Here is a 26188-nt window from a genome sequence, read left to right as displayed (position 1 = left end):
GCGCCACAATCAGGACTGCATACGACCGAGGCACACAGGGCCAACACCCGGCATCATGGTGTGGGGAGCGATCTCCTACACTGGCCGTACACCACTGGTGATCGTCGAGGGGACACTGAATAGTGCACGGTACATCCAAACCGTCATCGAACCCATCGTTCTACCATTCCTAGACCGGCAAGGGAACTTGCTGTTCCAACAGGACAATGCACGTCCGCATGTATCCCGTGCCACCCAACGTGCTCTAGAAGGTGTAAGTCAACTACCCTGGCCAGCAAGATCTCCGGATCTGTCCCCCCATTGAGCATGTTTGGGACTGGATGAAGCGTCGTCTCACGCGGTCTGCACGTCCAGCACGAATGCTGGTCCAACTGAGGCTCCAGGTGGAAATGGCATGGCAAGCCGTTCCACAGGACTACATCCAGCATCTCTACGATCGTCTCCATGGGAGAATAGCAGCCTGCATTGCTGCGAAAGGTGGATATACACTGTACTAGTGCCGACATTGTGCATGCTCTGTTGCCTGTGTCTATGTGCCTGTGGTTCTGTCAGTGTGATCATGTGATGTATCTGACCCCAGGAATGTGTCAATAAAGTTTCCCCTTCCTGGGACAATGAATTCACGGTGTTCTTATTTCAATTTCCAGGAGTGTATTTGCATGCCAAAAATGTGAAACATCTAGGCAAATCCATCCATAGTAAATGAACAAACACACAAACAAACAAACATTGCCTGGGCCACCACATTTTATTTGCTGACTATGAACACAACTGTTGACAAACTGAACTTTGCAAAGCAGATTGAGACCGGTAGTTGGGAAATAAAAAGTTGTGATCTAGACAGTGTTTGTTTTTTATTATAACAAAAGGCTCACAGCTCCAAAGACATGGCATATGTTATGAAAATTCATGCATGCATAAACACTAAAATGGCAGAGCTTGTGACATTCCTAAAACAGTGGGAAGGGGTCATTTTGACCCCACATAAAGTATTTTCATATTTGTCTTAAACAAGCATTTTGTTTTAGTGTTCATTAATCTGGAGCTTTTTTTCTAGTAATCACAATAAATAGTTAACATGATAATTAATAATTATTTGTTTATTTCAACAACAAAATATCTTATAAATTTATTGTTGTTGATGCTAACATGTTTCCTTAATTGTAGATTTTCATTTTTTAACTACTTGTACAACCTTATAGACACATTTATTGTATGTTTGGCCCATATTACTTTAACATGTGTTCTGCATAAGGTTTTCTCTTGCTTTTCCCTCAAGTAATTGGAATCTGCTAGATGCACTTAGCACAGGTGACTTCTTTCTACGCGCACATTTTCCGCACACAGCTTTGTGGTTATTCATGCAGCTTTTGCTGCTCTTGTTGCTTTTGCAGAGGATGAGTTGGCACTTCCTCCACTTTCTAGGTGATTTCAGTCCCATATCCTCTTCCTTTGCCTGATGTTCTTGCTCTTTCATTCCCCCGAGTTCATTCACCAGCTGAAGAACTTCTCCCTTTCCATTTTCTTGTTCGTTACTATGTTGTACATGACCCTTGCTGTATTGCTGCCGTGTCCAAGATATTGCAGAAGACATGTATTGGCAATCTCCTACATGAAACCTTTGTAGTATATTTATGGTCATTTGATCAACCGTGTCCACCTCATTCATTGTTGCATTGTAGACTTTTTTGATTTCAGGTATCTTCTTTCCGTCCTTGCTTGTTGCTACTCCAGCATGCAGTGTACTCGGAAGAATTTTTTGTTCTTCTTTCCTTGGTATACAGTCATGGTGCAGTCTGCGTTGCCACTGTTGTGCAGGATGGTGGCAGAGCATTGGGCTTCCTTACTTCGGGGATTTCACAATGGATCTTGCTTGATACACCCAGAAATGAAGTTTTCTTTCCTTTGAGTTTCTTAGCAATCCGAAGGGACATAAAGAAGTTGAGTGTCATCACATTTCTTCCTTGATTTACAGATGGCTCACTGAGATGCAGAGCAAAGTACTCTTAAATGGCTGTTCTCACTATGTGTATCCTCTTTGCCAAGGCATGAGAAAGCATAATATATGTACTTTGTTGTTATATCGACAGCCAACCAGAATTTCAGATCATACTTGTCTGGTTTGTTGGACATGAACTGAATGAACCTGCATCTTGTTTTGCTTGGTAATAGTTGCTCATCAGTGGTTATTTTTTCTGCAGGGCAATAAGAACAAGTACTGTATTCAATGACCTTTTCCCAAATTTCAGATACAAGAGCGAATTTGTTGGATATTAGATGTTCCGCTCGGGTCGATTTTTCATGGAGATATCTGAGAAGCTTCTGAAATCCGTCCCTTGTCATAATGTCCTTGATTAAACTAGGCCCCCAAGAGTGCAACCATAGGTCATCCACAGACTTACCTTTTGTACAAATGACATCCCGAGCATACATTATGGCTATCAGTTTCTCCATTTTGTCAAGTGACACTGTCAAAGTGCACATTGTTTTTAGTATTTTTTGAGCATTTGATTCTGTTTCCTCCCCCCCCCCCCCGCCCAAGCGTAGCATTGCTTCATCAAAAATAAGATGGAAGGCACTGGTGACGGAGTTGTCTACTCATTGGCAAGTGTAAGCTGTAGGCCCTCTCTCCTTCAAAAAGTTCACAGCCGACCTTCTTCCAGGAGATGAAAAATTGACGATCTCCCGCAGGTTCCATCCCTAGCAAATATCTTCGTAGACACATCCAACTGTGTCTGCTGTGATGAAAGATGTGATGTTTGACATGAATCTATCCTCTTCCACTGATTATTACTCGTTCACAATGTCTTCATCTTCTCGTGTCTCAGGTACATAATCATCATCTTCATCAGTGAAGCCAATTTCCAATTCAACTTCAGAATTGTCTAAGAGATGTAACATTTGTTCATCAGAAAGTTCACACTGACGATAGATTTTTGAAAACTTGTTTCACGGACAAAGACTGTTACCTGAATGACACTATAGAAACTGTATAGATTGGAATTTACACACGTCAAGTTGCAGCAATGAGCAGCAACTGCTCTGGATGGCTGCTGACTGTTGCCGCTCCATGTTGGATAATTTACATGTTTTCGGAACAGAAATTAGAGGAATTAGAGGCGGGTCAGCTTGACCCCTTCCATCGCTCTAGGTATATACAATGAAATGTCAAAGAAAATATAACTATTTTGTAAATCCTGATACATCATGAAAAGGGAAAAAATTAGGAAATCAGTAATTATTAATAAATAATTAATTTCTTTAATAGAGTATACAAAAAGGATATGACAACATAGAAAAAAGTATGACGACAGAGGTCATTTTGATAACTTCCGCTGTTCTGGTGTTAATGAGTCCCGTCAGAGAAATTACGTGATACATACGTACATTAATCCTTGTTCCATAGATCATGAATATGACGTTTTGGAATTATGTGGAATGTGACACTTTAACATAAGTTTTCTTTACACAAAATAATTAATTTGTTTTTTTACTACTTCATATCTAAGAATTCATCTACTGAGTAGAAGGAGTTGTCATCCAGAAATTCTTTTAATTTGCTTTTAAATTTTGGTTGGCTATCTGTCAGACTTTTAATACTATTTGGCAAATGATCAAAGATTTTTGTGGCAGCATAATTCACCCCTTTCTGTGCCAAAATGAGATTTAATCTAGAATAGTGAGTATCATCCTTTCTACTAGTGTTGTAGTTATGCACCCTGTTATTTTTGAATTTGGATGGGTTATTAATGACAAATTTCATAAGTGAATTTATGTATTCTGAAGGTACTGTGAATATACTGAGTTCCTTAAATAAATGTCTGCAAGGTGATCTTGGGTGGGCTCCAGCTGTTATTCTGATTACATGCTTTTATGCAAGGAATACCTTCTCTCTTGACGAATTGCCCCAAAATATGATGCCATATGGGAGCAGTGAATGAAAATAGGCATAGTAGGCTAATTAACTGATATGTTTATCACCAAAATTTGCAATAACCCTAATAGTATAAGTAGCTGAACCTAACCGTTTCAGCAGATCATTGATGTGTTTCTTCCAATTCAATTTCTCATCAAAGCACACACCCAGAAATTTTGAGTATTCTGCCTTAGCAACAGGCTTCTGTTCATAGTCTGTATTTATCAATTTTGTTATGCCATTTACTGTACAGAATTGTATAAACTGTGTTTTCTCAAAATTTAGTGAGAGTCAATTTGCACAGAACCACTTAATAATTTTCTGAAAGACATTATTTGCAATTTCCTCAGCTGATTCTTGCTTCTTGGGTGTGATTACTATACTTGTATCATGAGTAAAAAGAACTAGCTTTGCATCTTCATGAATATAGAGTGGCAAGTAAACCATTTGTGCACTGTCCCTCTCATACCACAATACTTAAGTATATCTAGAAGAATTTCAAGATTCACACAATCAAAAGGCTTTGAGAGATCACAAAATATCCCAATGGGTAATGTCCGGTTATTCGATGCATTTAATATTTGATCAGTGAAAGCACACATAGCATTTCCTGTTGTAAAGCCTTTCTGAAAACATTTTGTTAGTAGGCCTACTTCATTTTTACAAATATGTGATGCTACTCTTGAGTACATTACTTTTTCAAGAATTTGGGATAAAGCTGTCAGAAGTGAGATTGGGTGGTAGTTGTTAGCATCAGATCTATCCCCTTTTTTATGCAATGGTTTAACAATAACGTATATCAGTCTATCTGGAAAAATGCCCTGCTTCAGTGAGCTGCTACATATGTGGCTGAGAATCCTATGTATTTGTTGGGAACAAGCTTTTAGTACTATGTTGGAAATGCAATCAATTCCATGTGAGCTTTTACTTTTGAGTGAATTTCTTATTTTCCTAATTTCAGTAGGAGAGGTGGGTTGAATTTTATCAGATTGCGTAGGCACTGCCTCTTCCATATACTGCCTTGCATTTTCTATTGAATAGCTGGATCCTATTTTCTCTACAACACTTAAAAATTATTATTAAAAATGTTTACTATTTCTTATTTCTTGTTAACAAACTTTTCATTGTGTTTGATAGAAAAACAGTCTTCCTGTGCTCTCGGTTGCCCTGTTTCCTTTTTCACAATAGTCCAAATTGTTTTAATTTTATTATCAGATGTGCTAATCTCAGACATAGTGCACATACTTCTGGACTTTTTAAAAACTTTTCATAATACAGTGCAGTAGTTTTTATAATGTTTCACTGTTTCGCTATCATTACTCCTCCCAGCTATAAGATACATTTCCCTTTTCTGTTTACAAGATGGACTATTCTGACAAAGTGAAAACTCACAGGTAAACTCAATGGTATATGCAGAAAGCACAACTTAAGTGCAAAGTTGGCTCATGAACACAGTAGGAGGAGGAAAAGTCTAGTTTGTACTATCTACTTCTGAGATGAACGTAACTTACTTCATTCGGGAATATTTGCACAACTTTAGCTGCAAATTGATTTGTACTGCATGTCAAGCCTTATTCCTCAATATACATGCTCCGGTATCAGATGGGACATGTTTAAGAATATTCATTGTGTCTGCCTGCAGAAAATAAGCCAGCCATCCAGTTCAGCATATGTCAATAAGTTTTGTGCTGTTAATGATGACATCCAAAAAGATACATTAGACACATGTGAAGAAGGGGTATTGGTAAGCCAGAAATAAACCATGTTGTTCGAACTCAACAGAGAAAACACGAGTATTGAGCAACAGATTTAAATCGTCAGAAATAGAAAATGAAGCAATAATTTGCTGATGCAATTGACACTATCTTCTCCAAGATAAATGGAGGTTTTAAAATGCCATATGTCAAGCCTGAAAGTTACATTAACTTCTGTTAACTCAGACATCAAAGAATTGGCCCTTGCATTGTTGCCTTACGAAGGGGACAAAGTACATAAAAAAGGAGAAAAATAGTGCGCCACAACCATAAGGACTTCAGAAAATCATGTACAGGCGAGGCGCAAGACATTACTGTTTCTCTGTTATAAGACTGCCAATGGAACTGACTTTTACACAATGCAGATTTATCTTATATTATTTTTTGTTTATAACGTTTCTTAGTGTTTTACAGTTCATATCGTAATTCTGCTTGTGCTACCATACTTCAGACAATGACATAAAAGATGTATATTTCCCTTTATAAATTTTAAAAACTAAAATTTACGCAGTACTGTTTTTTTCCTCTTTATTAAACTTTAATATCCAGCTATACTCATAATTAAAGCAGTGCAAAGCAACTTTAAGAAGTTCGAGTGCCATTGATATGTTAGCAGAAGATACTTTGACTAGGACGATTTTGAATTCATATGTTGTCTCCAGCAGAGGAGGAGTATATAATACAGTAAGTAAACAATCTCATTTTTATAGTTGTATTTAATTTCAATGTATATATATATATTACAATGTAGTGATAGGATGTACGGATCCGGTCGCCTTCGTGTTGGGCCCCGGGTAAATTCCACTGAAGTTCGTACGTCCCGCCAAAGCTTGGCTTGCTTCGTGAACTTGGGCCTGTAGATACTCGTTAGTCGTTAGGTGCTAGACACAAGTCTGGTACTGCCAGTAGCGGAGAAAATCGGCACTAATGGAAAGATATTCATTTGTCTCCAAGCGCTGGTGCGTGTGTCACGTCAGCTATCATATGAGCACAACACAAAACACACGGTTAATGTTGCCAGTACTGCAGAACAGAGTCGGCGCTGCCCTCCCCTCACCGCCTCCCTCCACAGATAAACTGCGCGGGCAAGGCGCGCCTCCTACCTATCCCGACAGCCACCGCGCGACCCGTGGACTTATCGTGATCAAACAGTAAGTACCAATAAACCCCTATTCTTCAAAGAATCTAACTTTTATAATAGCTTCAGACTTGTGATTACTTTACAGATGAGACAGTATGTTACATTTTGACGTTACGCATGCAAACGCAAAAAAAATTAGAAAAGATTTGAAATTACTGGTATGTTTAAAGCTTAAAAGTCGCAAACTGCTCTCATTGTCAAACACTGTGCGAGTATAGTCTGGAATTTGCGCACTATTTTAAGCAAAAGTTAGTTTGTTAAGCATCTCAATATTTATGAGGTATCTCCTGAGCTATGTCTCGTACAATATTAATTTTGGTGGTATATTCAGTAGTATATGTGGGTATTGTCCGCAAAATGTGTTGCGAGAGTCAGTAGTAAATAAGTAATTAAACTGATGCTAAAGTTTTACTGCATGAAAAACGAAAATGTAGTAATTGAAACTTTTTTTCTTTCTTTCATCATTTTGAATGTGTGTGTGTGTGGGGGGGGGGGGGGAGGAGGAATGTAGGAGAGTGATTGATAGCTAGAAGAAAAAAATCTGGGTGTTTACCCGCAGTGGGTTTATAATTCGCGCAAACGAAGTTGACCCTCGGTGCGTTTGCTGATGAGAGCGACTGTAAATGTGAAATGCCTTTACCGTCGCGCGAGAAACTGTGAATGTGAAATGCCTTTACCGTCGCAACCACCCGCGCCGCGCTAAGTGTCAGCTTGCGCGTGTAGTATCTGTCTCAAGACGCACATACAGTTTCTAACTACAGTGCAGGTATTACTGTGTTAAAACTTCAAGAATAGATTACACCTCTTAATGAGTGTATTATGACATTAGAGAGACCGCCTTCAACTGACACTGGATGCCATAATACGGGTTAGTCATTTAGAAATATAGATCCTCTGCAGTACGCTTCATAGCGGTCTTTTGAGTTCGTATGTAGATGTAGCCATAAAATTCAAATAAAACGTGTGGGCTAATACGTACAGTACATATTACATAGTAATCCGACCTCTGTATGGAATGGAATTTCGCCGCAATTTGTGTGTCGCACGGTGAAACAGCGCGACACAATTTGGGAAAACCTGACCTATGCGAAGTGGAAGAAATTAGGAACCTAACACCGCGGCCTTTGGTACTAGGGAGTGAGAACACCGGCGTGTCTGAACGTGTTCAGCATTGCAACATGGGGAAAAACAACAAATGGCAAAATAACGCCCAATCTGATCACCCAAGCAGTAGAGTCCGTGCAGAATACGGTGACAGATGCACAGTGACCAATTTTCGTCCAAAGAGCAGGTGGAGCTCATTCGTTTGTTTGGAAGGGGAGGCCGAGACTGTCTGTTACCTTTCGGCCAATCGGCAGTGACTGAATCGAGGCGCACGCCGTGCAGTCTTTTTCAAACGATTTTATAGGAACTGTTTGGTAAAAAAAATCATTCCCATTATTTCATTAATGGTCATGGTTATTTTGATATTTACACAGCAGAAAGACACTGCGTGAAATTCGAAAAAGTTTGCAATGAGAAACAGGGTCACAATGTATTTTGCATTTGGTGCATATTACATAATGTGTTGCTGCATATGACTTGTAGCTAACATACAGAATTTTTCTTTAGACTTGGGTCGACGTCTCTGTCACCAATCTTGAGAAAACTGATTTGGCTTAGCACTTAATAAACCACTGTTTCAGAATTCTCTCGCAACAGCGTCTGCACAGCAATTTACTGAGGTGAGACTGTGTAAACTCCACTGTGTTTTGGCAAAAGAAGCAAATTTTAACATGGCAACAAGAGAAATGTGTAGGTTTTAGTCAAAATTCACCACTCGTGACACTATTCTGAAAGTTGCAAATGGTTAACAAGCCAGGCGAAAATAAATTTTTGCATTTTAGGCGGAATTCTTTTTAGTACAGCGAAAGCAGAGGTGACAGATATTTCTGAAAGTTCGCCTTGCAAATGTGAGAGTGGGGGATTTCCACTTAATAGTTACAAAAAATTGCTGTAGGCTTCGGTTTCGAACGCCACTTCCCCTCCAGCACTCGGCATTTCCACTAAAGCACCAGGTTTCAGCCCCCACTACTACCACCCTCTCCACGCAAGCCCTGATGACTGCACATCTACTGTCCACGGTATTCTGCGCGGGCTCTACTCATTTATCAAAACCAGTTTCGGTACAAATCAATGGGGAGGGGTTTATAGAGAGCAGAAGATGTATGTGCTGACATCGCATTCTATAGTTCGTTGGTTTCTAAATGATTTTTTTAAGTGTGCTGCTTGAATTCCTCCTAGTCAACAGCAGCCCTGTGTTTAAATGAAAAGAGCTGCATTGAAGACCAGCTGATCCTCTTTTTGGAGACTCCTGGAACTAAAAGCTGTATGATAAATACACTACTGGCCATTAAAATTGCTACACCACGAAGATGACGTGCTACAGACGCGAAATTTAACCGACAGGAAGAAGATGCAGCGCTATGCAAATGATCAGCTTTTCAGAGCATTCTCACACGGCTGGCGCCGGTGGCGACACCTACAACGTGCTGACATGAGGAAAGTTTCCAACCGATTTCTCATACACAAACAACAGTTGACCGGCGTTGCCTGGTGAAACGTTGTTGCGATGCCTCGTGTAAGGAGGAGAAATGTGTACCATCACGTTTCCGACTTTGATAAAGCTCGGATTGTAGCCTATCGCGATTGCGGTTTATCGTATCGCGACATTGCTGCTCGCGTTGGTCGAGATCCAATGAGTGTCAGCAGAATATGGAATCGGTGGGTTCAGGAAGGTAACACGGAACGCCGTGCTGGATCCCAACGGCCTCGTATCACTAGCAATGGAGATGACAGGCATCTTATCCGTATGGCTGTAGCAGATCGTGCAGCCACCTCTCGGTCCCTGAGTCAACAGATGGGGACGTTTGCAAGACAACAACCATCTGCACGAACAGTTCGACGACGTTTGCAGCAGCATGGACTATCAGCTCGGAGACCATGGCTGCAGTTACCCTTGAGCTGCATCACAGACAGGAGCACCTGCGATGTACTCAAGGATGAACCTGGGTGCACGAATGGCAAAACATCATTTTTTTTCGGATGAATCCAGGTTCTGTTGTTACAGCATCATGATGGTCGCATCCGTGTTTGGCGACATGGCGGTGAACGCACATTGGAAGTGTGTATTCGTCATGGCCATACTGGCGTATCACCTTGCGTGATGGTATGGGGTGCTACTGATTAAACGTCTCGGTCACCTCTTGTTCGCATTGACGGCACTTTGAACAATGGACGTTACATTTCAGATGTGTTACGACCCGTGGCTCTACCCTTCATTCGATCTCTGCGAAACCCTACATTTCAGCAGGTTAATGCACGACCGCATTTTGCAGGTCCTGTACGGGCCTTTCTGGATACAGAAAATGGCCAGGGCTGCTGTTGACTAGGAGGAATTCAAGCAGCACACTTAAATGGCCAGCACATTCTCCAGATCTCTCACCAATTGAAAACGTCTGGTCAATGGTGGCCGAGCAACTGGCTCGTCACAATACGTCAGTCACTACTTTTGATGAACTGTGGTATCGTGTTGAAGCTGTATGGGCAGCTGTACCAGTACACGCCATCCAAGCTCTGTTTGACTCAATGCCCAGGCGTATCAAGGCCGTTATTACGGCCAGAGGTGGTTGTTCTGGGTACTGATTTCTCAGAATCTATGCACCCAAATTGCGTGAAATTGTAATCACATGTCAGTTCTAGTATAATATATTTGTCCAATGAATACCCGTTTATCATCTGCATTTCTTCTCGGTAGAGCAATTTTAATGGCCAATAGTGTAAATAATAATCCAAATTCTATTCATTCAGACTCATGCATTTGTCAGCTGAGACATTTGTAATGCAGAAAATAATCTTTCCTTCATTGTGAGAAGTGATATGGAAATTGGGAATAGTGTATAGCTAAATAATTTCAGATCATCTGCTACCAAAAATTGCCCTACATTCTCCGTTGAACAGAAATTTCTTTACTCTAAAAACTATCAGTAATAATCACGGAGTCCCAAAAAATTAGCGCTCGTCCATTCCTAATCAGTTCCTCAACTCAGATCCAGACTGGAAGAAGAGGAGTGTAAAATGACGTTGGAGGGTTAAGAGCGATTAGAACGTCACTGCTTCTTAGTGGTTTGCCGAAATCCACAACAGCCCTCAGTAACGAGATTACATCTCTGCTTGGTGAAAACTGCGTGACATTGTCGAATAAAATGATTTGTCGTTCTTCTGGAATTTTTCGGAATAAATGAGTCTTTTTAAGGTCCACTTTTGACCAATTCTTGGCTACGTCCTTGTGTGTCCCCGCACTTGTCTCGGATGCGAAATCGGTGCTTTACCACTGCGCCATCTCGGTCAGAGACAGCAAAATGGTTCAAATGGCTCTGAGCACTATGGGACTCAACTGCTGTGGTCATAAGTCCCCTAGAACTTAGAACTACTTAAACCTAACTAACCTAAGGACATCACACACATCCATGCCCGAGGCAGGATTCGAACCTGCGTCCGTAGCGGTCGTGCGGTTCCAGACTGTAGCGCCTTTAACCGCTCGGCCACTCCGGCCGGCCAGAGACAGCAGCAATGGGCAACTGTAGGGGTTACCAGACGTGCGCGCGATATACATATTAGGGATGCGACATCGGAAGAAAAATATAGATATTTGCTTCAAGCTTATATTGCTATACTAAGTAACAATATTATGTATTAATCGACTCAAAACTAATGATGTTTTGATATATCGGGCCGGCCGGTGTGACCGAGCGGTTCTAGGCGCTTCAGACTGGAACCGCGCTACCACTACGGTCGCAGGTTCGAATCCTGCCTCGGGCATGGATGTGTGTGATGTTCTTAGGCTAGTTAGGTTTAAGGAGTTCTAAGTTCTAGGGGACTGATGACCTCAGATGTTAAGTCCCATAGCACTCAGAGCCATTTGAACCATTTGCTATATGGATGGCAAAAATTTAGTTCTGCAATTATGATTGCAACTTATGATTACACATGTTATTCAAAATTTGAGGATTGCTTTTTATAAACCGAAAAGGAGGATTACGAAATGTAATTATACGTAATTTTACGTATAAATAGAGATATGTATTGATGTATAATGCAAGCTAGGAATCTCTTTCCACCCACTAATTGTGCTTCCAACTTTTACTGTCTTTTGACTTAAAATGCTTCCACACATCACTTTTGAGAGCCACGTTCCTTTTTTTATCTTCACACTCCAAAATCACTAATATGAACATACAGCAGTTCACGAACAACACAAAAAGAAGAGGTTTTGAGAATTACATTTCAGACATTTCTACCAACTTTACCTTCGAGCTACACGAGGTTACGAAAACCCAAAATTCAGTCAAAATTTCTTAAAAAACTTAAAAGTAAAAAACTGTAGGTATCGTTCTTATGTCTTAAATGTTTCAGTGTTAAAAAGAACGTAGAGTTCAATTTTCTCTATGGTGAGTTAAATGGTGGTGGTGATAATATTATTATCCGATTATATCGCCACAAAATATCGATGTTAGCAATTATCAGGTGAACAAATATTCTTAATATCGCATAAGTGAATCCAATATATCGATACTTCGATATATCACTGTCTATCCTAGCCCAAGTGCATATGCGCGTCACCAAGCGGCGATAATGAATGTATTTTGGAGCGCTTGCCTCTCTTGGCAAGAGGAAGTGATGTCCTTTCTTAAAAGCTCTATATTACGCTCACTTGCGACATACACAGTTTGAAATGTACTGTTGTGAGCTTGTTCAAAGAAAAAGGAATCACGATAAACACGGTGAAACCGCATATCACTGGCGTCGTTGACAGGCGAAAAAGGGATTTCCGCAATTTCTTGCGGATATTCTACGAGTTACCTAAGGCAGCTGCATGTGTTTATACTTTCATTAGGTGACAATTGCGTCAAATATAACCACAACCGAAAATTTGTGACATGCTGGAATTGTATGCCGGACCGGAACTCCTGTCTTTAACGCGCAGTGCACTGACAAAATTACGACATCTGAGCACGTGCTACGTATAGACTTGAAGCTTCATTTTGCCACTGGTCTTCCTTCACACCTTTCAAACTTGTCGCAAACGTTGATCCTCGGGTGTATTAGCAAAGAAGTGAAAATGTGTCTCCACTATTACCCATATGTTTGTAACACAGCTGTATATGGAAGTGAGACATGGACTATGGGAAAACCGGAAAAAAGAGAAAATGGAATTGGTGCTGTAGAAGGATGTCGAAAATTAGGTGAACGGATAAGATAAAAAATGAATAGGTCATCAGCAGAGTTGTGCGAAAAGGAACTTTTGGAGAATGCTGACAAGAAGGAGGGACAGGATGACAGGACACATGTTAAGACATCTAGGAATAACTTCCACGTTACTAGAGGGAGCTGTAGAGGGTAAAACTTTATGCTGGAATACATCTAACAAATAAGTGAGGAAGCTGAGTGCAAATGCTACTCTGAGATGAAGAGGTTGGCACAGGAGAGGAATCCGTTGTGGGCCGCTTCAGGCAAGACAGACTTCAAGCAAGTCAGAAGTCTGATGACCAGAAAATATCAATAACACGTTTAAAAGCTAAGAGAATTTCTGTCAATTTGTATATAAACATTATATTTAAATTCTTGATGTCTCGCAATGTTACTTGATTTCTTTGCCACTCTTCTTCTTCCTTGTAAGTATAAGGAAAAATGCCCGTTGGCGACTTTATGTGATATTCCGGTAATTTATCGCCCCAAAGTTTCCACAGGCGCTCCTAATCTCTCCTTCCGACAGATTCTGATGACGACGCTTGGGATATCTCAGAGCCTCCATTCTGTCAGCGTGGTGTTTCCATTTCTCGCTGTACTTAGAGACCTCAGTCGTGGAGAAGACGTTCAATTCCCGTTGCATGTGATGCTGACACAGTCCAGTCTGTTTACCCCGACCCTTGACAAATAGTTTGCTGAGAGTATTCAGTTCTCACTTCCGCGAGGCAGGGAAAGGACTGCCATTATCTTCAGAGGCGAATTCAGAAGGGGGGTCGAGGAACTATGGATCTTAAAAGAATATCTTTGCAACAGAGCTTTCAGACGTAGCAGGAAAGAAAATTTTCTCGCTGTTCCGGTGGTATTATAATAGGTTAAGAATATACCATCGTGCGCTCTAGATAATTTTCCACAGGCGCTCCTAATCTCTCCTCCTCGTTTAAGTCTTCTTCAGATTGATAGCTGATATTACATCCAAATTGTTTGAAATGTGACACTTGGTAAAGATCTCACCCCTTTACACCTGACTGATTGTTTTCCCCCGAAACCAAAGACCCTGGTTTTTCTCTGTCACTAAGTTAACACTGTATTTTCTACACAATTCGATTACAATGTACATTTACTTCTGCAGTTTACCTTTATGATTCTGGATGATTGTCATGTGATTACCAAAGATACAAGCAGTAAGCGTACTGATTGTGAAAATAATAAGTGGTGTTCAGCTGCAATCATCTTGTAGGACCTCCTCAAGTAGATATTGTTGTGGTCTTCAGTCCAGAGACTGGTTTGATGGAGCTTTCCATGCTACTCTAGCCTGTGCAAGCCTCTTCATCTCCGAGTAACTGTTGCAACCTACATCCTTCTGAATCTGTTTAGTGTATTCATCTCTTGGTCTCCCTCTACGATTTTTACGCTTCACGTTTCCCTCCAATACCAAATTGGTGATCCCCTTATGCTTCAGAACATGTCCTACCAACCGACCGATCCCTTCTTCTAGTCAAGTTGTGCCACAAATTCCTCTTCTCCCCTATTCTATTCAGTATCTCCTCATTAATTATGTGATCAACCCATCTAATCTTCAGCATTCTTCTGTAGCACCACATTTCGAAAGTTTCTAATCTCTTCTTGTCTAAACTATTTATCGTCTATTTTTCACTTCCATACATGGCTTCACTCCATACAAATACTTTCAGAAAAGACTTCCTGACACTTAAATCTATACTCGATGTTAACAAATTTCTCTTCTTCAGAAACGCTTTCCTTGTCATAGCTAGTCTACATTTTATATCCTCTCTACTTCGACCATCATAAGTTCTTTTGCTCCCCAGATAGCAGAAATCATTTACTACTTTATGTGCCTCATTTCCTAATCTAATTCCCTCAGCATAGCCCTATTTAATTCGACTACATTCTATTATCCTCGTCATGCTTTTGTCGATGTTCATCTTATATCCTCCTTTCCGTTTAACTGCTCTTCCAGGTCTTTGACAGAATTACAATGTCATCAGCAAACCTCAAAGTTTTTATTTCTTCTCCATAGATTTTAATTCCTACTCCGAATTTTTCTTTTGTTTCCTTTACTGCATGCTCAATATACAGATTGAATAACATCGGGGGGAGGCTGCACCCCTGTCTCACTACCTTCCCAACCACTGCTTCCCTTTCATGTCCCTCGACTCTTATAACTGCCATCTGGTTTCTGTAGAAATTGAAAATCGACTTTCGCTCCCTGTATTTTACCCCCGCCACCTTCAGAATTTGAAAGAGAGTATTCCAGTCAATATTGTCAAAAGCTTTCTCTAACTCTAAAAATGCTAGAAACGTAGGTTTGCCTGTCCTTAATCTATCTTCTAAGGTAATTCGAAGAGTCAGTATCGCCTCACGTGTTCCAACGTTTCTACGGAATCCAAACTGATCTTCCCCGAGGTCGGCTTCTACCAGTTTTTCCATTCGTCTGTAAAGAATTCGTGTTACTATTTTGCAGCCGTGGCTTTTTAAACTGATAGTTTGGTAATTTTCACACCTTTTAACACCTGCTTTCTTTGGGATTGGAATTATTACATTCTTCTTGAAGTCTGAGGGTATTTCGCCTCTCCCATACACCTTGCTCACAAAATGGAATACTTTTGTCATGGTTGGCTCACCCAAGGCTATCAGTAGTTCTAATGGAATGTTGTCTACTCCTGGGGCCTTTTTTCGACTTAGGTATTTCACTCCTCTGTCAAATTCTTCACGCAGTATCGTATCTCCCACCTCATGTTCATCTTGTCCTCTTCCATTTCCAAAATACTGCTTTCAGGTACATCGCCCTTGTATTGACCCTGCATATCGTCGATGAAGAAACAATACCGCGTAACTGACAAACTGCCGATTTTTCGTTTTTCAGTCAGATGATGTCGTTGACCGTACGCGCATCCGCTCTTAACGCCATAATGCCGAATTTTTAAGTATTTACCATGAAAAAATTATCTAAAACAATGATGATGATGATGATGTCCTCCTCGCCGCGTCCGGCGACAGCGACTCCGTCAGTGTTCTCTGTCCTTGTTGTGGTAGGCTCGGATGTGGCTCGCGAATCCGAATTTCGCTTTGAATATCCTGTTGCATGAAGCACAGTGAAGTTGACCAGCAGAGTTGTAAGTATACGTGTAGACAGGCTTGAGCTGAGATTTTCGGAGCTCTCTTTTAGCATCCAGGTTCATTAGACGCTTTTGCTCGAATTGTTCGATGCTCTTATGCACAGTTGATCGCCACTCCGATCGGCGCAATGCTAGCTCCTCCCAACGGTTGCTTGGAATGCCACAGGCTGCAAGATGGCGTTTAATGGTGTCTTTATATCGCAGGTGTTGACCACCTTTCCTCCTCTTCCCGCACGAAAGCTGCGAGTAGAACACCGCTTTAGGTAGCCTGCTGTCATCCATGCGTACTATGTGACCACTCCATCTCAGTTGATGATTCATTATTAAAGCTTCAATACCAGCCAGTGTCACGCGGCGCAAAATCTCCGTGTTTGGGACACGGTCTTCCCATTTGATGCGCAGAATTGATCTCAGACACCGAAGATGAAATTTATCTAGCTTCTTAATGTCAGCTTTGTAACAGCACCAGGTTTCCGAGGCATAGAGTAAGGTGGATAATACTACTGCTTTGTAGACTGCAATTTTTGTTTGTAGTTTGAGATCATGTGATTTCCATACTCGGTCATTAAGCTTACCGAAGGCGGAGGCTGCGCTGGTTATACGCGCTGCGATTTCCGTTGTCAGGCTGTTGTCACTTCTAATTTGGCTTCCCAGGTATTTGAAATTTGACACATTTTGCAAGGGTTTGTTATTTATCTCAATACTGGAGTCATCTGCTTTAAGACCTCTAAGTGGCTGTTTGAGAACTTGCGTCTTAGTGATGCTAATGGCTAAGCCAAATCTTCTGCAGGAGGCATTTAGCAGATTTATGTAAGTCTGAAGAGTTTCGCAAGAATTAGCCATCATGCATACATCATCCGCGTAGAGAATCTCTAAGATGGATAGTTTGGTTACGCGACTTTTTGTTCTGAGGCGAGAGATGTTGAAGACACTTTTGTCTGTCCTTGTGTCGAGACTAATTTGATTACTACAGGCTTTGGTCGCGTCTCTCATAACAACTGCGAAGTAAAGTGAGAAGAGTGTGGGAGCCAGAACACAGCCTTGTTTTACACCACATGTCACGGGAAACCGTTCTGAGAGCTTGTCCTCATGGCGGATTTTTGCCATCATGTTTTCATGAAACTGCCGAATCAAACTGACAATTTTGTCAGGGCACCCAGCTTTCTTTAGTATGATCCAGAGAGCTTCCCGTTGGACACGATCAAAAGCTTTTTCCAGGTCTACAAAGCACATGAACAAAGGCCGATGTTGCTCTAAGCTTTTCTCTTGCATTTGTTTGACAACAAATATGGCATCCACTGTGCCTCTGTTTGGGCGAAAGCCACACTGGGTCTCTGGTAGCAGTTTTTCTGCAAAGTGTGTTAACCGGGTGTTAATTATGTGGGCAAGGACTTTTCCCGCTGCTGAGAGAAGAGAAATGCCCCTGTGGGAGCTGCAGTCTGATATGTCACCCTTGCCTTTATAGATCTTGGAAATACAAGCATCTTTCCAGTCTTGTGGAATCATTTCATACTCCCAAATCCTTAAGATCAGAGCAAACAATGGTTTCTTGATGTTTGGCCCCCCATATTTATATAGCTCTGATGGCAAGTTATCTAATCCTGCTGTTTTGTCATTTTTCAGCTTAGCCAGTGCTGAAATGAATTCATCGTAGGAAGGGGCATCCGCAAGTTGTTCCTCAACTGGCAGGTCTTCAAGTGCTTCTATGTATGGAATATCGGTTGTCTGATGGTCGGGATTAAGAACGTCATTAAAATGTTCCGCCCACCGAGACAGGATGTCACTCTGTTGCGTCAGCCGACAACTTTTGTCTTTGTTATAGACTGGTGCTATCTTCCCAACTCTTGGACCAAAGATAGTTTTCAGGGACTCAAAGAATCTGCCCGTTTGGTGTGTGTCGGCATATAACTGTATTTCATTTGCTTTATTTGCCCACCAACTGTCTTCACTTTCAGATTGTAATGCGCTGCTCTATGCTTGTTATCATCAGGGGTGCGAAGAGAGGTTCTGAAATCATTAATTAGCTTTCTGATCTCTGGATCTGAGTCGTCAAACCAGTCCTAGTGCTTCTTCTGAGGCTTTCCCAAGACTTCTGAAGCACAGCCACGCAGTCTGCTAGCGTATGCACTCCACTGTTCATCTACAGGGGCAGATTCAGATATCAAAAGGCCATCGACACCAAATTTTTCATCCAGTTTTGCTCTCATAGTCTGGTCATTGGCCAAGATTTTGCAGGACAATTTTGTTGGTATTTTGTGTGAATCTCGGCGTGGTGCCTTCAAAGTTATCTTTAATTCGGACCTCACGAGTCGATGATCTGTCCAACCCTGAGCGCCTCTCATTGCACGTGTGACCAGTACATCACCAAGATCTTTTTTCCGTACTATCACATAATCCAGAAGGTGCCAGTGTTTAGATCGCGGATGCATCCATGTCGTTTTATGTTTTTCAGGCAGACGAAAATATGTATTTGTCAGACAGAGTTCAAACTCGGCACATAGAGTTAGAAGATCCAAACCATTCGAGTTGCATTTTCCAATCCCATGGCGACCGAGGACTCCATTCCAAGCACTGAAATCATTCCCAACACGAGCATTAAAATCACCAAGTAACAGAAGTTTATCTGCAGAAGGAATATCCCTAAGGACATGTTGGAGGTCTTGGTAGAACTTGTTCTTCTCTTCATCCGGAGATGGCAATGTAGGTGCGTATACATTGATCAAGTGAAGATATTTCTTGGATGCCAGGTGAAGTCGGAGTGTTATTATTCTGTCACTGATACCTTTTGGGAGTTCTGTTAGTGAACATGCCAATTTATTGCGTATGGCAAAGCCTACCCCACTTTCCGCCCTTTCAGTGGATGATTTTCCACTCCAGTAGTAGGTATAACTTCCGAGCGGTTCACATAACTGTCCAGAGTCACTAAGATGTGTTTCACTTATGGCGGTAATGTCGATGTTATATCTAGCCAATTCCCTTGCGATAAGTCCTGTCTTTCTGTCTGGGCACTGATTATGGTCGTTATCTTGTAAAGTACGGACGTTCCAGACTCCAATCATTAGATATTTAAGGTAACTGTTTATTTTATTATTTTTTTTTGGCCGCATATGTTAGTGAACAAGTGACCGCAGTTTGCCACTTCTGCTGGGTTGAGACGGGCTACGTTTAGGCCACCTTTTCTAGGCCCCTCCCTGGATTAGGGAAAGCAGAGCGATCTTAAATAGGGCTGCTTTGTCGTCTGACGAGCTGCCGAACCAGTCCTCCCGTCTCTCACGAGTACCAGAACGACCATCACCGTCTGACCGCCTAACGTGCAGAGCACCAACTAAGGTTCAGGTACACCAAACCCTTGCCTCACCATCAGTACTCCATCGCCGCAGGACTTTCAAAGCTCATAGTCCATTGAAACTTTGCCGGAGTCATCTGCGCGTGAAGGTATTCAAAGTGGACAAGCAGTTGCGCAGATGCAGATCCACTCTCTCGTCCTCTGCCTCTGGTTGGCAGTGGATCGTAGGGCCGATACGACTGGCAAGAGGCAGGGGATGCAGTGAATGGCCATATGCCACTGGAAGTATCCTGACATACGCGTATGTGACACAGCAAATAAATAGATGGCAATACCGCGGAACTGTAGAGAATTAAATACCGCATATCCACAATCTATGAATACTGTAAGCAATATCGCGTAAATACAAAATCGCGCGCAGCCACAGCACATTGTTACTGCCTTATTACGTATTTAACAGTGCTTGAAAGTGGTTCCATGCTTGTAGCTTCATTCGTGATAATGGACATCGATATAGATGACGATCTTTTTACTGAAGAAGAAATTGTTTCTCAGCTGAAATCAGCTCATGAAAGCGGAGAATCGTTTCTCAGAGTGACTGACAGCGGTAAGAAAATTGTTTTATTATTCACCTTTGAATCTTAGTAGCCCGGCAAGTGTCTTATTGTGATATAAATTAGAACGCCCCCACTTCACTCGTTCTGTGTTTTATTCATTTCTGCCAAAGATTTCTAGACTGTCCACTTTCTTGTAGGATCTCCCATAAATGCAGAACAAACAACAGGCGAGAAAAGTCGTAACGCTGAAGTTACATTTACCGAAGTAGAATTAATTTCGTATATGAGGTTCCTGCAACATCTAATGACGCGGGTAAATTTTCTTGAGATTATTGTTAATAGTATTACTGATGCCGTCGTTCTCATAAATACGTGAATCTGAGCTTCATCTTTGTCTGCTTAAATTAATTTATAGATATTTTTCCATCTAGAAACTTCAGTGGCTGTATCCAACAATGCTCAAAACGAAACCACAGCCACAGTTTCCACTAGAGACGACAGTACTTCACATTCATTGCTATGCGATGGTGTTCATTGTTTGCCAAGCGCTCTGGACAAATTATCGGACGATCATGGGAGCAATAATGATGCTGACAGTGAAGGCCAAGAATTTTATGATAACGTAAGCAGTGACAGGAAAAGGAAGTCTAAACCACATCCTGAAGATTGGAAGAAAAACGCCAATAAAATGCGTGGACAGGAATTGGATACAAAAGAAGTCGAATTGGTAATATCACTCATGATACTCCGAGAGAGGCACGAAAATTAGATGTGTCAGAAATCTGTTCAAAGGAAGTCTCATCAATTTTCTGCTGATGATAGGCAGGCAGTATTTAACACATTTTGGGAAACGATGTCATTTGATCAGAGGAAGCTTTACGTTATCAATCTTGTGGACGTAATTCCAACCAAACGTCCAGGGAAGAACACTGTTGAATCCAGGAGAAAAGGGACACTCATTTATCATTTGGAAAATGAGCTGGGGAAATATAAATTATGCAAACAGATGTTTCTCAATACTCTTGGGATTAAAGGATGGACTATCCGACAGTGGCTGTGTAATTCCACACAGGGGACGAGTCCTGATACAGAATCGTCACGACCTCGAATCAAACAGACGAAGAAGAAAGATGAGAGAACCTGCATGAAAGAATTCCTTGACTCTCTTCCGAAACTTCCATCACATTACTGCAGGAAATACTCCTCGAAGTTATACCTTGAGCCTATTCTACATTCCAAACAACAGCTGTATGGACTCTATGTGGAAAAATGTCATGCAGAGAAGGTTTCACCATCAAGTCGGGCTACCTTTAACTTGATTTTAGAAGATGGCAATATTAGCTTATTTTTCCCCAAGAAAGACCGGTGCGACTTTTGTTGTAGTTACGGGCTTTGTAACTTAGGTGAAGATGCGTGGAAGCAACACACAGAACGGAAAGAGCAGGCAAGGATGCAAAAAGATGCCGACAAGAAAGAAGCCCAGCAGAAGCTGGACTTGCAGGCCGTGAAAGGAGCTCCATTTTTAAGTGCAAGTGCAGTTTATTATAAAACAAAGTTGGATGTTCATAAATTTACAATGTATAATTTAGAAATCCGTGATGCAGTATGCTACTGGTTCGATGAAACGCAAGGTGATTTGGTTGCATCATGTTAATCTGTTCTTCCTAAAGATTGTCGTAGTTATTATGACAACATTCCTTATGAATGAAAATTATCGCGGAGGTAACTGACCAGTGCAGTGTAATTCTCTGCTTTGAGGGATGTTTAGGATTTTTCTTGAAGAAATGTGCAGACATTCTCGGCACTATGTAAACAGTATATTTATTTAAAATGTTTCTATGCAATCTTTCAGTAAAAAATGATTAATGCTCCAAAACGTGTTCTTACTAGCTTTCTCAGCACCAAATACCAACTTAAATGTGCCGGGAGACTGACAAACAAATACCGTGTAAGTAACAGATCATAGCATAAATACCGAGACAATTCCGCGTATGTGCCGTAATTAAGCTTTCTGAAGCGAATTTTTTTTGTTTCTCAGTTTTATTTGATCCAATATTTCCTTGTACTGCTACGATGCAAATTTAGCGCCGCTGTGAAATGTATTAGGCATTTTAGACAGTTTTTTGTCTCTCGTGTAAAATTCTTATTTTGCTACTTACGCGGTATTGTTTCTTCATCGACGATATACTTCTTTCAACTTTATGCTTTCCCTTCTTTGCTTAGCATTGGTTTCCCATCTGAGCTCTTGATATTCATGCAGATGGTTCTCTTTTCTCCAAAGGTCTCTTTAATTTTCCTATAGGCAGTATCTATCTTACACCTAGTGATACATGTCTCTACATCCTTGCATTTGCCCTCTAGTCACCCCTGCTTAGCCGTTTTGCACTTTCTGTCGCTCTAGCCTTTGAGACCTTTGTATTCCTTTTCGGCTGCTTCATTTACTGCATTTTTATATTTCGTCCGTTCATCAATTAAATTCAGTATTTCTTCTGTTACCCAAGGATTTTTACTAGCTCTCGTCTTTTTACCCTCTTGATCCTGTGCTGTCTTCACTATTTCATCTCTCAAAGCTATACATTCTTCTTCTATTGTATTTCTTTCCCTTGTTCTTGTTAATCGTTCCCTGATGCACTCTCTGAAACTCTCTACAGCCTCCGGTTCTTTCATTTTATTCTAGTCCCATCTTCTTAAATTATTACGTTCTGAAGTTTCTTCAGGTTTAATCTACAGTTCATAACCAATAAATTGTGGTCAGAGTCCACATCTGCCCTTGGAAATGTCTTACAGTTTAAAACATGGTTCCTAAATCTCTGTCTTATCATTATATAATCTATCTGAAACCTACCAGTGTCTCCAAGCTTCTTCCAGGTATACAACCTTCTTTCATAAATATATGTTTAAGAATCATGAAAGAAGGTTGAATATTATATGTAATCGTCATAAATGATCAATTACAATTTGAGAAGAGTAAGTGTCCATACCTACAACACTACAAGAAAAAATATTTTTATTATGCGTTATAAAACCTGTCAAAAAGGAGTTCAGTATTCATCAACGAAAATTTTTGATCATTTGTCCAATAACATAAAATATCTGGAAGGTAGTGTCGCAAGTTTTAATTGTAACCTAAAATACTTTGTTCTTTGCAATTCTTTCTATTTTATAGACGAATTTTTGTTTAAAAACTGGTAGACCACCATGTCAGCACGTTGTAGGTGTCGCCACCGGCGCCAAGCATGTGTGAATGCTCTGAAAAAGCTAATCATTTGCATATCACAGCATCTTCTTCCTGTCGGTTAAATTTCGCGTCCGTAGCACGTCATCTTCGTGGTGTATCAAGTTTAATGGCCAGTAGTGTACAACCAAAGCATCTTCAAATAGCCACAGTCGGCTATCAAGAGTAACATGTAGAAAATCATCAACAGCGCATTATCAGTGCTTCTCGCTAAATTGCACCAGGTCATGGTCGACAAATAACAGTTCTTGTAAAAGATTTTATATATTGTATTGTTTTTTTTTTTTCTTTTCCATGTTGTATTCCTGTTGCTATGGGTTTATTTATCGATTGTCGCTTGTTATTTGTAGTTCACTGTTGCTGTCCGAGATTCAGTATTATCATACGGAGCTAGAGAGTGGAGCCGTGGACGCTAAAATATAGAGTATCAAGTGGAGAAATCGACACATTTCCGACATATTCATCTGTTTGAGTTCAGTAGAGGGCTGACAGCAGCGGAGGCAGCCAGAAACATTTGCATACTGTATGGCGATAATGCCAGTGCACAGAGCACGGCAAAAAATGGTTTTCTTGTTTTAAGAAGGATCGTTTTGACCTTAGTGACTCCCCACATTCAGGAAGACCTTCGGGGTTTGATGAAATCGTTTAAACGCGTTAATCCGCAGTGATCCACAGCAGTGTACTCGAAAACTGGCTGATCTGGTGAATTGTGATAATCCCACCATCATGCGATATTTGCATGCATTGGGGAAGGTTCAAAAATCGGACGTGTGCGTTCCGCATGCTCTGGGCCAAAATCACAAAATCCAGCTGGTGGCCATATGCGCGTCTCAGCTTGTTCGTCATCAACTGGCTCGTGAACAACATCGGCCATTCCTATCTTGTGTCATTACTGGGGACAAGAAGTGGTGTCTTCATGCTAACGTAAATGAAATAAAGGAATGGTTGGGCCCAAACAAAGCAGCAACTCACCGTACAAAGACCTGCGCGCATCCACAAAAGTTAATGTTATGCACCTGGTGGAACAACGAAGGTGTCGTGTGTTACGAATTGCTTCCCCGAGGTGTAACAATCACTGGTAACGCTTACTGTCAACAACTGAGACGTCTTACAGACGCAGTCCAAGAACAAAGACCAAGAGGACTACGTGAAGTGATGCTATTCCATGATAATGCCCGCCCGTTTCCTGCATGTTTAGTACTATACAGGAGTTGGGTACGGAAGTAATTCCGCACAGACCCTATTCACCTGATGTTGCGCTCTCGGATTTTCACCTTTTCCGCTCTCTATCAAACAATCTTCAAAGAACTTCCTTTCCGGATGAAAATGCGCTCCAAACAAGGATCGACGAGTTTTTCGCCACAAAACCACGTGACTTCTATAGTCCTGGAATCGAAAACCTTACCCCAGCTTTGGGGAGATGTATATAGTGAATGATAATGTATTATTGATGGCTAAAGTTTCTGTTATGTGTGCATGTCGTGCTTTTTAAACTTATGGAAAGAGGCTGCGACGTTATGCACCAACCCAGTAATTGTCTTCAGTTAAAAAAAATACCTATGTGAAGACAGTATTTGTACTCTCGTATCTAGAAAGGTTAAGGAGTGGAATTACAATGAAAGGTGAAAGGATATCAATGATAAGATTCGCTGATGACATTGCTATCCTGAGTGAAAGTGAAGAGCCGGCCGGTGTGGCCGTGCGGTTCTGGCGCTTCAGTCTGGAACCGCGTGACCGCTCCGGTCGCAGGTTCGAATCCTGCCTCGGGCATGGATGTGTGTGATGTCCTTAGGTTAGTAGGTTAGTTAGGTTTAAGTAATTCTAAGTTCTAGGGGACTGATGACCACAGATGTTAAGTCCCATAGTGCTCAGAGCCATTTGAACTTTTTTTTTTTTTTTTTTTTTTTTTTTGAAAGTGAAGAAGATCTGCTGAACGGAATGGACAGTGTAATGAGGACAGAATATGGATTGAAAATCGAAGAAACACGAAAGTAATGAGAAGTAGCAGAAATGAGCACAGCGAGAAACTTATAACTATTGGTGGTCACGAATTCGATGAAGTTAAGGAATTCTGCTACCTAGGTAGCAAGAGAACCAGTGACGGACGGAGCAAGGAAGACATCAAAAGCAGACTGGCACCTACTGAAAGGGCATCCTGCCCAAGAGAAGTGTACTAGTATCAAATGTAGGCCTTAATTTGAGGAAAAATGGTTCTGCGCAGAATCGGAGAGGAAAGGAATATGCGGAAAACACTGACAAGGAGAAGGGACAGGACGATAGGACATCTGTTAAGACACCAGGGAATGACTTCTATGGTACTAGAGGGAGCTACAGAGGGCAAAAACTGTAGAATAAGACTGAGATAGGAATACATGTAGCAGATAATTCGGAACGTAAGGTGCAAGTGCTACTTTGAGATGAAGAGGTTGGCACAGGAGAGCAATTCGTGGCGGGCCACACCAAACTAGTCAGAAGACTAAAGACAATTTATCCAAATACATGTAAAATAACGAAGGTGACAAAGTACAACCATGAATTATTCGCCTCGCTTGTCTGGATTCTCGGACAGTGATTTGTGCTAGTCGTATGAGATGCTGAAGAGAATCCAGCTACTTTCAAAGCATTGCCATAAGAATTCTGTTTTCAATAGTGTTGAAAATTTACGAAAAATAGCTACGGAGGCAACGTCAGTCTTTCCGTTGAATTCTCCGTATTTCTCCATTTATTGTTTAAGAGTAAGCACGTTATCCGAGCAGGAGCATACTGTCCATAAACAGATTCGATCTTCACAGAGGATTTACTGCGTTATTTTTTACAGCCGATTGGTGACTACTTTGCCGTAGACATTCAGTTCAAATATGAGTTGAATTTTGT

At 41.1% G+C, this 26188-nt stretch overlaps 1 protein-coding gene across 1 annotated transcript in view; it reads left to right on the top strand.

The window, feature by feature from the left end:
• The first annotated feature begins 6688 nt into the window (after positions 1–6688).
• LOC124805020 (glutathione S-transferase D7-like) overlaps positions 6689–26188 on the top strand; it is an 87026-nt gene continuing 67526 nt past the window's right edge. Inside the window, exon 1 of the mRNA XM_047265429.1 lies at positions 6689–6821. The gene's annotated coding sequence lies outside the window, so the exon portion shown is untranslated. The remainder of the gene's footprint in view (positions 6822–26188) is intronic.

This window comes from Schistocerca piceifrons, chromosome 7 (genome assembly GCF_021461385.2).
Source record: "Schistocerca piceifrons isolate TAMUIC-IGC-003096 chromosome 7, iqSchPice1.1, whole genome shotgun sequence".
Taxonomy (NCBI): Eukaryota; Metazoa; Arthropoda; class Insecta; order Orthoptera; family Acrididae; genus Schistocerca; species Schistocerca piceifrons.
This window is presented reverse-complemented; position numbering and strand designations above follow the sequence as displayed.